This window comes from Trachymyrmex septentrionalis, unplaced genomic scaffold (genome assembly GCF_001594115.1).
Source record: "Trachymyrmex septentrionalis isolate Tsep2-gDNA-1 unplaced genomic scaffold, Tsep1.0 scaffold8, whole genome shotgun sequence".
NCBI classification, from domain to species: domain Eukaryota; kingdom Metazoa; phylum Arthropoda; class Insecta; order Hymenoptera; family Formicidae; genus Trachymyrmex; species Trachymyrmex septentrionalis.
In genome coordinates, this window is record NW_017305987.1 from 2,027,936 (window position 1) to 2,044,131 (window position 16,196).

Genomic DNA, 16,196 nt, shown 5'->3' on the forward strand with positions numbered 1-16,196 from the left:
CTCTCTCTCTCTCTCTCTCTCTCTCTCTCTCTTTTCTACCGAGAATCTGCGGTGGATTTACGAGCCAAGTCATTCGTTCGCCGCAACTCGCCGGCCGTCGCGAATCGATGAAAACGTGCACCACGACGACGACGACGACGACGACGACGCCGTCGATGATGACGTGACGGCGTCGACGATGATGGAAACACAAACTCGTCGCACGAGGTCTCGCCAAGTGAGTCTCTCAGATGCCGTGGCGAAGGACGGAGAGGAGTGAAAGAATCCAATGGAACGAAAAGGCGGAGGAAGACAGAGAGAGAGAGAGAGAGAGACAGTGAAAGATAAAGATTACCAGACGACGGCGGGAAAGAGAAAGGGACGGACGAAGCGAGCGGAAAGAAGCCGCCCGATAGAACTTGTGCCGCCACTGCGAAGCTTAGGAGTCAAGTTCTAGTGCACGGCCGAAACGGGAGAGTCGACCGGCTTCCCCTCTCACGGCTCTCTGCCCGTCCCACACCGAGCTAACCAAGCGCAGTCGGAGTGGAGGAAGCGGCGTCCGAGAAGTGGTGGGAAACACGGGGAAATAAACGGGGGTAGGGAAGGTGGACGGACGGACGGACGGATGGATGAGGGAGCCTTGCACGGCGCACTCTGCAATGTCGAGCGTGCGCGAGCCCACCGCGAGGGCCCTCCTCTCTCACTCACTCACTCACTCACTCACTCTCTCTCTCTCTCTCTCTCTCTCTCTCTCTCTCTCTCTCTCTCTCTCTCTCTCTCCTGCATTGGGATTCTACCAGGTGTGACCGAAATTTGCGCCACGTCGGAGCGAGCGTGCGGGTAATAGGGAATGCCGATAAGGGGGTACGAGCAGGAGAGGGGGAGGTCGCGGGCGAACGCGCAAGCGTGTGTACGTGCGTACTCGTCCACGGGGGTGGGGTGGGGGAGGGAGGGGAAGAGGGTGGGACACGCGTGCGTGTGAGGGAACGTTCGATCGGAGTCGGAGAGAGAGAGAGAGAGAGAGAGAGATGTGTTTTTTCGCCTCCCTTCCATCCTCCTCGTCCTTCCTCGGCCGGTCGGTAGACGGCCTGGTGAACGCCGAACGTTGCGATTAGAGAGCATATATCGCGAAATCATTTTGGCGGACGGACTACGCTTTTATCGGGGACGTAAGTCCGGCATAGCGGAGCGACGAAGTACGGGAGATGCGGCGGATTAATTTTAGACGTCGTTGCGAATAGTCGGGCGCGATCGATGAAAATAACCGACGCGAGAGAGATTCGCGTAATGAGATTCGGGTCGATGCGGATGAGAATCTCGCGGGTACGGACTGTATCCTCTCCTCGGAGGAAGTACACTCTTTAACCCTCTAATGCCCATTTCTACCCCGATGTAGACTATAACTTTAATCTTACTTCGATTTACTTTTCATTTTCTTCCAATTCTAAGAATTAGAAGACGGAGAGAGTGAGTTAAACCGAGATTCAAGTTAATCCGCAGTTGGAAATAATGAAATTTCATTATTTCCGATTGTATAGAAATGGATAGGAAACTTTTTCAATTTCTTGGTTAACTTGTGGTTTAGATTTATCCCCTCGCTTAACGCAACGATAATGTAGAACTGTTTTTGTGCTTTCCCAGCTGCGATTATCACTAAATTAATAGTTTTAGTAGCGGTGACCTTACAAATTATTCACTACGGGACCATCAGTTTAGTGATTAATCAGATAGAGAAATACAATTTCGTATTATCATCGAGTTAAGCCTGAACGCGAGTTGCATCAGCGAATGAAAAAAAAAAAAACCGAACCTAAGTACGATGGATTTTTAATGATACTTTTGAAATTTCCATAGGTATTTTCTCCGAAGAAGCTCACGGGTTATCTCCGTGTCTTGACACATCATTAAATGCTAATGTTTCGTAAACATTGCAGGTCACTTCATCAGGACGAGAAGCAACCTGATACAGTATCAAATTACTCCTCGCCTTGATCCAGTGAACTGCAATATTCACGAAACGTGGGCATTTAATGATGTATCAGGACACGGAGATAACTCGTAAAACATAACTTCCTTCTTGAAGTACAAGAGATTTCCAGAACATATTTAGGAAGAAGGTGGGATCGGATCGGACCCGATGCTCTGTTTTATTCTTTCAGCTAATTTATGTACGAAATAGATAAAAAAATAATAACATAAAACTTCTTATACTTCAATTTTTCTTCCTGCGTGTTTATTTATAAAATGCAATAAAGTTTACTAAGGCACGCTTCCCCTTTAAAATACACAGTCAACACAAGTGTCGCTCTATCTTTTTGTTATTCAATGCAAAGAAGAACGACGTTTGGGTCGACTGAGGTCACCTAAGAAGAAAGCAGTCTAACTAAATTTAAATAACTGCTTGAATTGGAAATTGTAAAAACTCGCATAAAAATATTATCGGGCATTAAGGCTCGTCTTGGCTCCGAATATGGCTGCCTTTACTCGTTTGCCACATAATTGTAGTAAAACGAAACTTTGACTGAATTGTGGGATCCCACGGAATTGTGGGATCACTTCTGATTTCAACCTTACCGTTACAGGGTTAATATCGGCAAGGCGTGAACCAGGAATACGATCGTCGAGCTTTAATTTTGCGGAACGTTTTCAATGCAGTCGCATGCAATATTTAGATATGCGACAACACACGGTATTAGCGACGAACGTGTACATACGTACATACGGGTATCATTTGTACGCACAGTGAGACGTGATTACGGTGATGAATGTAAAAAAAAAAAAAAAAAGGTTTTCAAGATCACTATGCCGGCTAGTTGCGAAACACACGCTGTTCCATTAGCGGATTATTCGGAAGCGGGATGCGGGCTCGTACGAGACGTCGGTATTGCGTGCGCTACGTGGAATAATCCAGCGTAAATGACACATTTATACAATATATACATGGCAGTTCCATCTAATTCAGACTAATATTCGCTACGGAAATAAACCGCAGCCGTAACGCGTAACGCTCTCTCTTCTCATATTTCCCTCTCACGCTAAAAAAAAAAAAGAAAGACGTATATTAAAACGATACGAAATTTTAATAAATACTTACTCGGATATACCAGAGAGCACTAACTAAATAAATAAATAAATATTTGCTCGATAAAAAGAAAATAATATTTGAAATTAAATTAATGTATTTTCTTGTATTAAAATCTTGTATATAAATTTCTTGTATTAAATAGATATATTTTACGTTGTATTAAGTAAATATTTATTTAGTGCTTATTTCAAAAAAAAAAAAAAAAAAAGTATCTATTAGAATTTAGTATATTATTCCAGTGTACTCTCATCCGTACGTCAAAGGGAAAACTTATAAATAACCATTTCTTCTCGATAATACGTAACACGTCTGCTACAGAAGACACGGCCATTCATACCGCGCGTCCAGACTGAACATAAATAATTCTTAGGAAAAAAAAAGCAACGCGCACTCACGCTCTCGAACATTCTCTTACGCTTCGTACCTTTACAAAGGCAAGTAGCAAGTATCCTTTAACATGTAAATCCCACTATCTCCGCTCGGATCATTCATGTTTCTTTAAAATCCTCTGAACTTAGCAGTAACAATTTTATATCTTTACAAAGCGACGGGTCTTCCAACAATGACTTACAGAAAACGTGTGTGCCCGATGCATTTTTTTTCTTTCTTCTAATCATCTGTTTATGCAATCCGCCGTTTTCTTTACAATTCCGATACGTGTCCGGTTGTTTACGAAAGCTCGATACGAGCACCGATAAGGAAATTCAAGCTTCGCTCGTGATTACTTCTACTATCTATGTTGGAATTATATTTTTGCACTCGAAAAGGGAGAAGCTTCGCAGATGGACCTGCGTCGCACCTGTTTCGATGCCGTCGATAGGTTCGCCATGGCAACATCCTAGACACGCCCGCTGTCCTCACGGCGAGAGAGAGGGAGAGAGGAGAGAGAGAGAGAGAGAGAGAGAGAGCTCGTTTTTGAGGAAGCCCCCCCGAAGACGCTGCCCGACAGAAACCTGTATTCGCGAGCAGCGCGCGTCGGCCGACGAGTTATCTACGTTATTTGCATAAAAAATAGTTCGGCGAACCGCCGTGATACGCAGGAAATCGCGAGATAACCCGTGAGGGTCTCCAACAAGCACGTACTCGAAACGAGCAGGCAACCGTGAGAATTTCGTGAATTAAAAATTCTCTACGTTGAGAAACTTGGAAAGTACCGAAAAATGCCTTCGAGTCTAAATAAACGTTCATTGCAAGAATAGATTTATCCTCCAATATCACATTTGCACGGTCAGAACAATTTAGCTGAAGCTATCCAAAAGTTTAGCTACACTGATTAGATATCGAAGCAACAATATGGCAATTCGAATCCCGCGAGTTAAATAACGTTTCATTTGTCAAAATGTAAATTAATCAATTTCTGTAGCTAGTGTAAAAAGTGAGCATCGTTCATATTAATACACGTAGTGAACGATAAATTACATTTCAGCCAGATTTAATGTATTTTCCTGAGTCAAATTGACGATGTATTAAATAGAAGCAGTGGCGACCTGTAGAAATGATTATTAAAAAAAGAAACAACCTCAAATTGGATATAACTCGACATTATGAATTTAATGGTGCAGATAGAGATCTGAAAATTTCTTGGACCATCAAAATAATTACGTACAAAGTTCAAGCAAAGTAATGAGCAAAAAATTCGAACATTCTAGCCCGAATGTTCTACATAATTATTTCGATTAGACCAATAAAATTCTTTACAGATCTCTATCTAGCTGTAAATAATCATCGTCAGAGAGAGATACTGACCGAGCAAGTAACGCAGATCAGATAACAATATTGAGATAATAATAACAATATATTCGCCGTAGATTTCTGAGATACGCTTGGTAAAAGCGTCCGCGTGACGGTCATATTAGTATACGAGGCAAGTGCATGTTATGATACTGATCCGAAGGCAGGCATGCCGGGTCGTGGAGGGTTGAGGAAGTTGGTCGGTTTTTGCATCGCCGATGGCAGGCCAGTGTGCCTTTGGCCCATATGCCGGCGAACCAGCCGACCGACAGCAAACCGACCAACCACACCACGACACATCCACTACTACGGCCATCACGCGAGGAAACACACACCCTGGCATTCGCCGCCGCCGCCGCCGCCGCCGCCGCCGCCACCACCATCCTCACCGGCATGCGTTTATTTGTGCACGCTCGTATACGTGTAGCTCGCTTGCAAGTGGTCGTCAAGGTTAGCCACCTACTCGCCGCTTGTGGGCCTCTGCACTCTCTGGTGCATGCCGAGAGCCGTCTTTTCAGCTTTAAAGTTTATTACGTGTTCGCGAAGGAACATCGGAGGCCCCCGGCTCGTCGCCGTAGTCGTCGTCGTCGTATGGCTTTATAAAGGCAGACGCTGTCGCGTACGAGATTATATTTAACTCGTGTATATACACCAGGCAGTTGTTGTTCCGCGTGCGTCGACCTTGTTTTTGCGAAATTCTGGGTCGCCATCTCTCCGCACCACCGGCGGTTCCCTTATCTGCGATACGCGGCGTTACGCACGACTCGTTATCGCCAGGAGAAATGTTAAGTAGCGAAGGTCAAACTGATCTTCGGTTTATCGTCGCCATTTAATTTAAGCATTGTTCTCCATTACCTCGTCCCGTTAAATCCGTCCGCCTCTTCGGAATGAACGTTTCGACTTTCGGAAGAGTTTGGAATTAACTTTAATCCACGATATATTATATTACAAGCGCGATCATTTAAAAGGGACAAAGATAATATCAAGAAGTACGTAAAAAGATTCTTTCACAAATTTCCTGCAAACGCAATGCTTTTGCATGTACAGGTACTTCTGCAATTTAAGTTTCTGACACAAATGCACTAACATGTTAGCGAATGTTAAAGAGAAGTTTCATTCGTAGAGTAGATCAAGCTAAGATGATTATACAGATACACTTGTAAAAGAAATTAATAAATGCAAAGACTGTATTGAGAATTGCACAGAAACATTTTTAGAAATTTCAGCATTCTTCAAGTCCCTGTATGTTACATTTACAATAATATATAATCCTGCAGTTTAATTTTCTAAATGCAACAAGTTAGTGAATGCAGACAAGTTTCATCTACTAGAGAGACGTTTGAGTTAAGATGATTATATAGATAGAATGTAGGTTTGTAAAAAAATCAATAAATAAAAAGACAATACTAAGAATAGCACAGAAAAATTCTTAGGAATTTCAAAATTCTTTAGAACCCTGCATTTACCACATTGCATTTATGAAATACTTGTACAATTTAATTTTCTAAACTGCAACAAGTTAGCGAATGTTAGATATAACTTTCATTCGTAGAGAATAGATGCAATTAATAGGCGCGATATAAACTTGTAGGCAGATCGATACGTGAATAAATATATGTAGAAATGCAACAAGCTTAATATTCTCTTCAACTCTCCAGCGTATACCAACAAACGCAACAAGCTTAATACAATTCTCTCCCACGTAATGTATATTCTATACATTTATCTCGATGCAGCGCGCGTAATTTTCGGTAGCATCGTGCAGGCCGATTGATGCGCGGATCGTGAACTGCATACACGAGAAAATGCATGCCGGTCGCTGCCAGTTTTTTTTTTTTTTGCGAGCGCAGCAGTAGGACGACAAAAGGTTAACTGGACTCGCCGATATTCCGTTTACATTCTTCGTCGGAACTGGTTTTCGCCAGACGTCGTCGTCGTCATCGTCGTCGTCGTCGTCGCCGTCGTCGTCATCGTCCTCACGTCGCCGTCAATTCTATGTGGTCCTTAGAGAGCGAGATCGGCCGAGAAACCGGCGCGAACAAAAGCGAAATCCGGGAATTCCACACAACAAGTCCGGGCGCACAAAACGCACTCTGAATACATCACGCGTTGCAGCTTCATCTCCCTATGCACTCCGAAATTCGGATCGATATTCAAATGACAGGCGTGCTTTCTTCCGATCGTCGTACAATGAATCGCGTGAGTATTAAATATCAGGTCGGTCTGGATCATCGAGTATACTCGGGGTTTCAGTCTGAGCGTCGTGTTTCTTCCAATATATAGATACATACAGTATATAGCTTATGCATTATGATAGTATTGAGTGCCTCGTGTCTACAAAGTGTAATAAACGAGTCTTCGCATCTCGATGCACCAGTGTTCGAGCCAGTGTTCCGTCCGGAAACTCGCTCTGCATTCAGAGAAAAACGCAGTGGTAGGCAGTCTCATAAAAGTGACAACTATACAAGAATTAATACATCTCTTTTTAGATGAATAAATTATTAATAATTATAAAATAAAACAATTTAATTATACACATTAATTAGGACGGATTTAATGAAATCATGTAAAAAAATCCCGAAGAAATAGTTTCTGGGTAGGTTTTTGTACAAAATTCCAGGTAAGATTAGACAATTGTATTCTTAAAAACGCGGAAGAAGCTTAGTAGCATAATACAATTTTAGGGACAAATTCAAGCCAACAAAAAATTAATTAGTATGGAAAAAATAATGGAGTTACGACGAAAAAGAACGATCAAATAAAATATAAATTTTAATTATTTTGTAAAAATCGTTTATAAGTTTTGAACGTAATTGATTGTAAATGTCAGATGTAATATTTTAAAAAAATTAGAAAAATTATTTGGAATAGAAGCTAGTAGGAGAAGGGAATTGTGAGCAAAGTTCAAAATTCCAGTGTCTTTTATATTTTCCCCTGACTTTTTCTATTATAGTTTCCCGTAACTAATTTTAATTTCCCTGCATTTTCCCGGTTTCCCAGGTCTGTATGATTTTCCAAGCCTGTTATTTGAATGTGAAAAGGTACAATCAGCGCAAGATTCTTTGTCACTAACGATTGTGGCAGACGTCCCGATGCAGATTTTTCTTTCTCGCGTTTTGATCTCGACTAAATAATTCTCAAGTAAAGTTTTCAGGCAACGGTACGAGAGAGAATGACAATTTGGCGGCATTTTACATAGACGAAGCTCGTAATTCTCGGCGAAGAAGTTACGTGCCTCGCGGAAACTTGCAGTATCGCGTAATGAACTGCGACAGCTGTTACCGATAGCGTGAATTTCTCGCGAAGATCGACACCCCGAGCGGCCGTTTTCGAGAGATCGCCCAAGATCGATGGCGGATCGCTCCACTTTTTATCCCGCAGATTTAGACTTCCTGCATTTATGTATTCCGCGACTCGTCCGTTCGCCGTATGCTGTGGCCTGAAACACAAAAGCAGCGACCGGAATCCCAAAACTACCGAAACGTTACTCGGGGGCGACGAAGACGGCGGCGGGCGATGGCGATGACGATGACGATGACGACCGACGGAGAGGACCGGCGTCGAGGGGAAAAAAAGAGAGCAGGAAGAAAAAGGTGAGCCTGGAGGCGAAGGAGACGGAAGACGAAGCGCGCGAACGAAGCAGCTGCGTTTCGTCTGGTCTCGCCCGATGTACAATGCAAAATTCGGCCTCTAATTCTAAAGCGGTTCGCCAATCAGCCGCGTCATTGTTCGCCCGTTGTGAAAGCTCGCGATTTTTTCGGGGGGCTAATCGTTCCCTGAATCCTAATGAGCGACTTCGAGCGAGGTAAGAGAATACAAGAAAGGAATGCGCAGAGCGAGAACAACGCGCCGAAAGGGATATATTCAACGGGCCTCGAACAGGATCGCCGCTGTGCTCCGAAATCCCTCGATGGCATTCGAGAGGCTCTCGACACAAGCGATCGTAATTATATAAAACGTGAATAATATATTGTTGCATTACCGCAGAGTCATTAATTCGCAACTCGTTACTCGAGTTAGATGGAATCGACTTGATTAATCTCTCAAGGCGAACGTACGATCGTATGCTGTCGAGCACGTGACGTCTCTATGCGTTTATCAGACGCACGATTCCGGGCGTCAGAAACAGTCACCTCGTACGAACGGTCTCGAGAATCCACGTACAACGTTGATCGTGTTAACGCGACCACGCACGACGCATGTAGCTGCCACGCTATAAATAATACCCATCCGCGAGAAGCGACAGGACGGATGATCAATCGGGTGTAGGTGTGGAAAGGAGAGGGGAGGACGAGAGGGGAGAAGAACAAGAGGAGAGACGATGGTAGTGCATGCGAGAGAGCGAGAATGAGAGAGAGAGAGAGAGAGAGAGAGGAGGATGAGAAGAGGAGGAGGAGGAAAGAGCAGTCAAGGACGTTGTATGTGACCACTGCATTGCGACGGTGGATTCTGTTGAGGATCTTGAGATTCCTCAACGGTGCTACGGACGCAAAACGATGCGTGGTGTTGTCTTTATAGGTGATGTATAAATAGTACGTTCACCCGAATCCCGCTCTCCTCGCGGCTGATCTGAAATGCGTTTATTTCGCGTTCAAACGCCTCTCTTACGCGGCTGAGAAATAATATATCGTGTACGTGAACTACCTCTTTCTCTTTCTCAATGCGTTTATTAACTCTCACATTAATTTACGATTAAATTTGATTACGAAGAGGACAAGTATGAGCGGTTTTGTTGAAGTAAAAAAATTTAGGTGCACTGAAAAAAATGACTAAAGTTTAATAAATATGTTGTTTGAATATAGTACTAAACATTTACTAAATGTAAACATATATTAATTTGATTTAAGTATCATTTTTTATTGCGTAAATGTTTATTTAAAAATTTAGTTAATCCTTTTTCAGTGTAAACACCTATCTGAAAATAATTTTGTTGGATTGTCAAAATAATTAGGAATCAAATTAATTGCTAGAATGTTAAGACTTCTTGCAACATTGCTCATCATTTGAGATTCCTACACTGAAAAATAAGTTTGATCGCGATTAATTGGAGTTCTGAATGAAAATGAAACAAACAAGAACTTTCTGATTGAATTTATTATAATTCTAGGTGAGATAACCAGAATTCTTATTGATGTGATCATAATCTTCCGACTCGTTTATTTTCAATCGGAAATTTTTCTCAGCGTAGGTAGATACATAATTATTTTGATTATAGTCCAACAAAATTATTCAAATTCAAAATTAATAAATACACAGACGATTAAATGAAATGATTAAATCTAAAACGATAAGTAATGTCGATATAAGCCAGCACAGGCTGTCCGAATGTAAATTAAAAGATCAAAATTATTTAGATCTGTATTTAATAGAGAGAGCTATATTTTTAGATACTTGAGCAAACTCGTTCTTTCCACGTAGGAGGCAGGTGCACTCTCGTTCTTTAATACTTTTGCATCTCGTGGCTTTTACGAGCATACTCTAAATAATGAAATGTGAAATATTATAAATTGAAAACACAGTATTGTAATACAGTACGATCTGCATGATACAGTAAATTCGGGTAACGAATTGAAACGATATCGAGAATATCGATTTCGTCGCGATCCAAATGGATGACCCGCGTTTAATTACGCAAACGTACGGCTGCATGTCGGGAGAGTGTTATTCATTATCGCGAGATGCGACGCACTTGGCATTTTTTAGGTTAAAAATAGTAAAGTAGTTATCTGCAACAAGAACGTGCATTTTCGTAGCTCACGCGTGTGCCACGATGTTGTAACGTTATATGAGATTTAATCAAAATGCAAACGACGGTGTAATGAGGCCGAGATAAAGGCCGTCGCTCTATATTTGCTTAAACCTTTCTTTTTTGGAGGCGATAGCCGGAGAAAAATGCGTAATTGTTGACGTTGTAAACGCTCGTTTTTGTGCACAATAATTCAAGGTAAACAAATCGTGCGAAGAGAACGATCTTTTTATCGACGTAACGGTATTCTAGCGCAGAATCAATTTGTCCCCAAAAAAATCATCCAAACAACAATGATAATAAAAAAATGTAAAATTTAAATATTGATCGGGCCCTCGAAATTAAAAACTACAATAAAGTCGGGCAATGAGAGCATCAACACAGCGCGGAAATTGGTGCGCAATAAAATATAATTATAATATCTAATAATCTTTACATAATATATAAACGTACAATTATTGTCGATACCACCTTATTTGAAACGTTCGGTTTTTCTTCAAACCATCTTCAGCAAATTTGTACATATTACATACACAATAATTGTACATTTATATATATATATATATTATGTAAACATTATTAGACAATTATATTTTATTGCCCGATATATAATACTTTATTTAGTTTTTAACAATGATAATAATACCGTCCGCCAGCGTTCGTCGTAATTTCGCACCGAGATGCTTTATAGACTCCCGGGACATCATTTTCTTAATCGTCATTCGATAAGGACTGTCCTCGAGGATATCGCGAGTTTTTCCGGTCGGGCGAGAAAGACAACGCGCGCTTTCTCCTCCTCGTCTTATCTTCTCCTGGTAGTTTCCCGACGGGCCATGAAATGAACCTTGGCCGAGTTAAGAACGATGGCCGTTTGGTAATGCATTCGGAGCGCGGGGGAATGTACGTACGATCTCGAGAGAAAAGCTTTATATTGCATTATATCCATTCCCGGTATCCCCCGTTTCTCCCAACGGAATCAATCTATCGTGAACTGAAACGTGGAACGACGTGATAAAAATCGCCGAATTTGTTTAACTTTAAGAAAACAATTTAACTTTAGGAATGCAACCCGTAAAGCGTAAGAATTAGAACGAAGATATGGATTTATCGTAGTAAAAATAGGTGCTGTAAAGTACTTTAGAAAGAAAAGGTTTTCGCGCGTTTTCTTTTTGCAAAGCTCGGTAAATCTTTATTAAGCCGACGATTAATCGTTGCATGTGGCTGGTACGATTATGAAGTTCTAGAGGTATCACGAAAGCATGTAAATCATCTTAAAAACAGTTACTTACGTGACGAAGGAGTATAACACGTACGAGCGAAGATGCCTGATAACCGATACAGATATCGTGGTACTCACCTGCAATAAAATCAAAGAAAACAAATGTTAGTTGGAAACTTTGTGATAAGTAAAAGCAACGTAGTCGTTTACGAGCATAATTCAAAGTACACGTATCGCTGTTAATAATTACATAGTATGGTGTATGTAAAACTGGAGAAATCAAAGAGGAATCTAGAAGATTTATTTTTTACATGACGATATATTTCAGTATATTTATTTTTATAATTAACTCTTTTCGCTGTAAACCTTTTTCTTTGTAACTGACATAATTAACGTAAAGCTAAAAACATTGTATATTAAATTTAAAATTCACTTTCATAGCATAACATATAGTAGAAGAAAGAGAATCAAAACGAGAAATAAAAATAATGAATTTTTATATATAAATTCTAATAATAAAAACGGTCAAAGGCATATAATAAATTTATTTTAAAACATAACCGTTTCAATTTATCGACTCTTCTTTAACTAAAATAAATAAATTACAAAAAATAAAATATAGTCATAAATGAATGAAAATTAAACAAAAATTAAAATATACCAAAAAAAAAGAGAGAAAAATAATAAGTAAAAAGAGCCATATCCAAATAAATGCGTACAATAATAAAATAATTTTATTTTGAAACGTAATGAAACCATTTCAATTCACCGAGTCTTTTTCCATTAAAACAAATATTAAAAGTCAAATGTAAAAAGTACTGCAAAATAATAGTTGCACGTAAAATCCTGAATTTAATAAAATAAGCCAGTCCTTGAGATTTCATTTCATTTTTATAATTCATCTTATGATCCGTATTTTCCAACTCTCCTCGGCAAATCCGAGGGATGGGTCCTTGCCCTGCTCTTTACGTCATTCATCCGCACTTGACCCAATTTCGAGCACGCGCACGATTTCCTTTCCGCTTCACCCGGGCAAAAAAGCTACCCCCCTCCGACCTCCTCGCATCGGGGTTGCATTTCAGTTGAAAATTGCATCGCGCGACTGGTAAGCCAACCTTGACATTCCCACCGCGCGATCGGTAAATGAAGCCTCGTCACGTAAAACCGCGATCGGCGTAAACGAGAGGCGACCAATCCTTTCGACGAGCAGCCTGGAAAAGTTCATCGCCTGTTAAATATACATGGTGTTTTTACCGCTGAGCAATGGACTGCTATTATTGCGTCGAAGCGCGATTGGTTGAATTTTAACCTTTGATTCGCCCCGGGCACTCCCCCAATTAGCAGGCAAGCGTGAAATGCTCGATGCTTCGAAGCGATAAGTAAAGCGAGCATTTACATGGCGCATATTCGATTAAATCTACAATCAGCGTATAATGAAGCTACCGCATCTGAGAGATCGTGCATCGATCGCCTCGTACACGCTCTTAACTTCTGCCCGTGATTACATCACGCAAATTCGGCGCAAGACCGAATTTTCAGACATATCTTATTATTAGCGAGACATTATCGAGCTCTTTGAGGAACGATCAAATAGTCGTTCTTAATTTAATAAAGAATATTCGACGATTCTAGGACACTCTGCATATAATCATTCATTTCCGTTCTATTTTCGGTTACGACGCAGCCTCGTCTTGGAGGCTCCAATGTTTATCGCCACTCGCGAATCTGATTCGCTGGACATCTTCGAAATTAGATCATCTTTGAAGTCTTCGATTGCCTTTCGATAAACTATTCGTACAAAGACGGAAAATGTGTCACAAAATTTGTCTTTTTTTTATTGTTGCTGTACTAGAATTGTTTTTTAGGTTTTTCGCTAAATTTGAAACTTGTAGTTATTTTATTTGGAATACAAGAAATGCTACTCTCCAAAATCTTTGGAGTGGAATCTAACCCTAAAGAGTGAAAGTCTCACTCTTGGAAATTGACAATCGAGTCATTTTTTTTTTCAATACTGGCTCATTTGCTTTCATTGAATTAGATTCCACTCCAAAGATCTAAGAAAGTACAATGTTAAATTCATAATTTCAAATGTGAATTATTTTTTTTAATAATTCCTATAGGAAAGGAAAATGTATAAAATTTAACTCAAATTTAGTTTATCATTTACTAAGTATATGTGTTAATACGAACATAATTGTACTTTGAAACTAATCATAGAAATAAATTGATTTATATCTTGAAACAACATGAAAGTTAAAAATAACAAAATATTATTTAACTAAGAGATTATTGAGTTGCCATTGCTCTTTTATCTCTAACAGTGTAGTGTTCACTTAAATCAAAACAGATTTATAATCGACACTTATTTTCAAATACTTGCCACTGAATTGTCAAGTTTCCCTAGTTCTTATTTTTTCGAAATTTTCTCTGGAACTCGTTGAAAGTGAGGAATGTCTGTGTGTGTGTTTTTTTTTATAGATATTACTACTGCTACTACTGTATTATCTGGACAGCAATAAAAATGTGTTAATATATGTCGACGTAAACATTTTGCAGAGGCGGATGTAAATCTATGGCGAGAGAAAAAAGCGAGAGACAGAGAAAGACAGAGGGGGAAAGAAGGAAGGATGAATCGAGTCCGATGATGTCGAAGAAGACCTGTTGGATTGGATGACAGAATATAGGTCGCACGACCACCCATTCGATCCGAGGATTTGCGAGGCGACACGTTTATTTCTTTATGCATCCCGCGTCGCTGAAATTTTTCCGCTCCGGAAACGTCCGGATGACGAAATGCACCTGCATGCAGCCGCGTTGCAGCCGCGTTGCATCTCGGAAGATAGAGCCATAAATAGAACGCGGAGGCTATTGTGGGTAAATTACAAAGCGGCGATTCTGCGATGCCTCGCAATTCTCGACGCGCCTTTTTATTAAAGTAAAGTAACAGTACTAGACTACCTGTCCCAATTACTGTGCCTTATTAGTGTGCTTTTGTATTTCGATAAGTCATAAAGAAACCTAGCACGAATAAGTAAGAAAACAATATTGTTTTCTTGTTAAGTTAAATTATTAATGTATATACACGAGATACCGAAGATAAGATTTTATTTTTTCAGTATTAAAGTATTTTAAATATTTTTCAAAAGAGAGAGAGAGAGAGAGAGAGGGAGAGAGATATACGAGGAATTTATGTGAGTCCAGTAATACGTAAGATTTTAAGCTTGTCCCTATTAAAATGTGCCCTGTATTGGAGCTGAGAACGTTGTGTTATAAGTGTACATTGAAATAAATATAATTGAAATAATGATTTATGTAACATTAACTTAAACAATTAGCTTAAATTTACTATCTGTTTTAGTAATTATATGTTAAAAATGAGTCAAATGTGTGGATAGGTATACAAATTGGGGGAAAGAAAAAGAAATAGTTGAAAAGAGATAAAATTAAAGTTACAATATTTAACAATGAATTCAGTAATAAGCAAGTTGGCTAAAAGACACATTAATAGGGACAGTTACTTACTTTGTCTGAGCGCAACTTTAGCAAGTACATATCTCAAGGAAAATATCAAATTTTTTTTTTACACGCACTTGTATACCCAACGGAAACACAATTAAACCGAACGGAGAAACAATTAATACTGTATAATAATTTCAATGGATAGTGTGCTTTTAAAATTCATATACATTGCGCATACTAAAGTAGTTAAATGGAACTTACAGATCGTGTCTGTAAATTGCGTTATTGATTATGGTGTCAGGCTGCAAAGGGTTAATTATTGCATAGCGTATTCGTACATAATATACTACGGAACGTAATTAATCAACTGCGATGACACGAATGCCGACCATAATTTCTACAACGCGACGCCCGAATGAATACTGATATCTCGGAGCGTTATCGCGCCGCGGCCGCGTTATCTGTGCGGGTCATCGTTTTTCATCGTATACATACATATATGCCGTCGGAGTTACGAGATTCAAACGAATGCGGATGCATTTCTCCGTGCAGACCGAGCTCATCCATATAATCCTGGACCGGACGGGGGGGAGAGCAACGTGGATGCGACCGCCGCGGCCGGGAAACCAGGATGGTACGTACGCCTGGTCAGGGTACGCAAAAGGAGGAGGCAAGTAGGTCAGTAGGTGACTCGTGCTAAACAGTGCACCAGGAGTGTCCCGACATTGACCTATATGTCTACTTCGTGTGTGCAACCGCCCTCTCCCTCCCGTGACCCTTCCTTCTCTCTGTCTCACTGTCCTTATCTCTTTCTCACTCCTTCCCTCTCGTTACCTCTCTCCCAGCATCCCCTCCAGCGATGCACTTTCCAGCCAATTGCATATAGGGTCCGCTTGCAGTGTGTCGGAGTGCACTTGCCCCACTCTACCCGGACGACACCCCGGCGCCGAACCACCGCCCCCGCCCCCACCCCCACC

General features: G+C 40.6%; 1 protein-coding gene and 1 pseudogene across 2 annotated transcripts in view; one reads left to right on the top strand and one right to left on the bottom strand.

Moving 5' to 3' along the window:
* The window catches only part of LOC108754510 (retinoic acid receptor RXR), a 101,854-nt gene that overhangs the window by 71,072 nt on the left and 14,586 nt on the right, over positions 1–16,196 (bottom strand). The window contains exon 1 of one of the 2 annotated variants that reach the window (XM_018496872.1): positions 11,831–11,846. The exons of the other annotated variant lie outside the window; for it this stretch is intronic. The gene's annotated coding sequence lies outside the window, so the exon portion shown is untranslated. Of the gene's footprint in view, positions 1–11,830; positions 11,847–16,196 lie in introns of those variants that run through there. 2 annotated transcript variants of the gene reach the window in all.
* Positions 9,290–16,196, top strand: part of LOC108754394 — a 7,453-nt pseudogene continuing 546 nt past the window's right edge.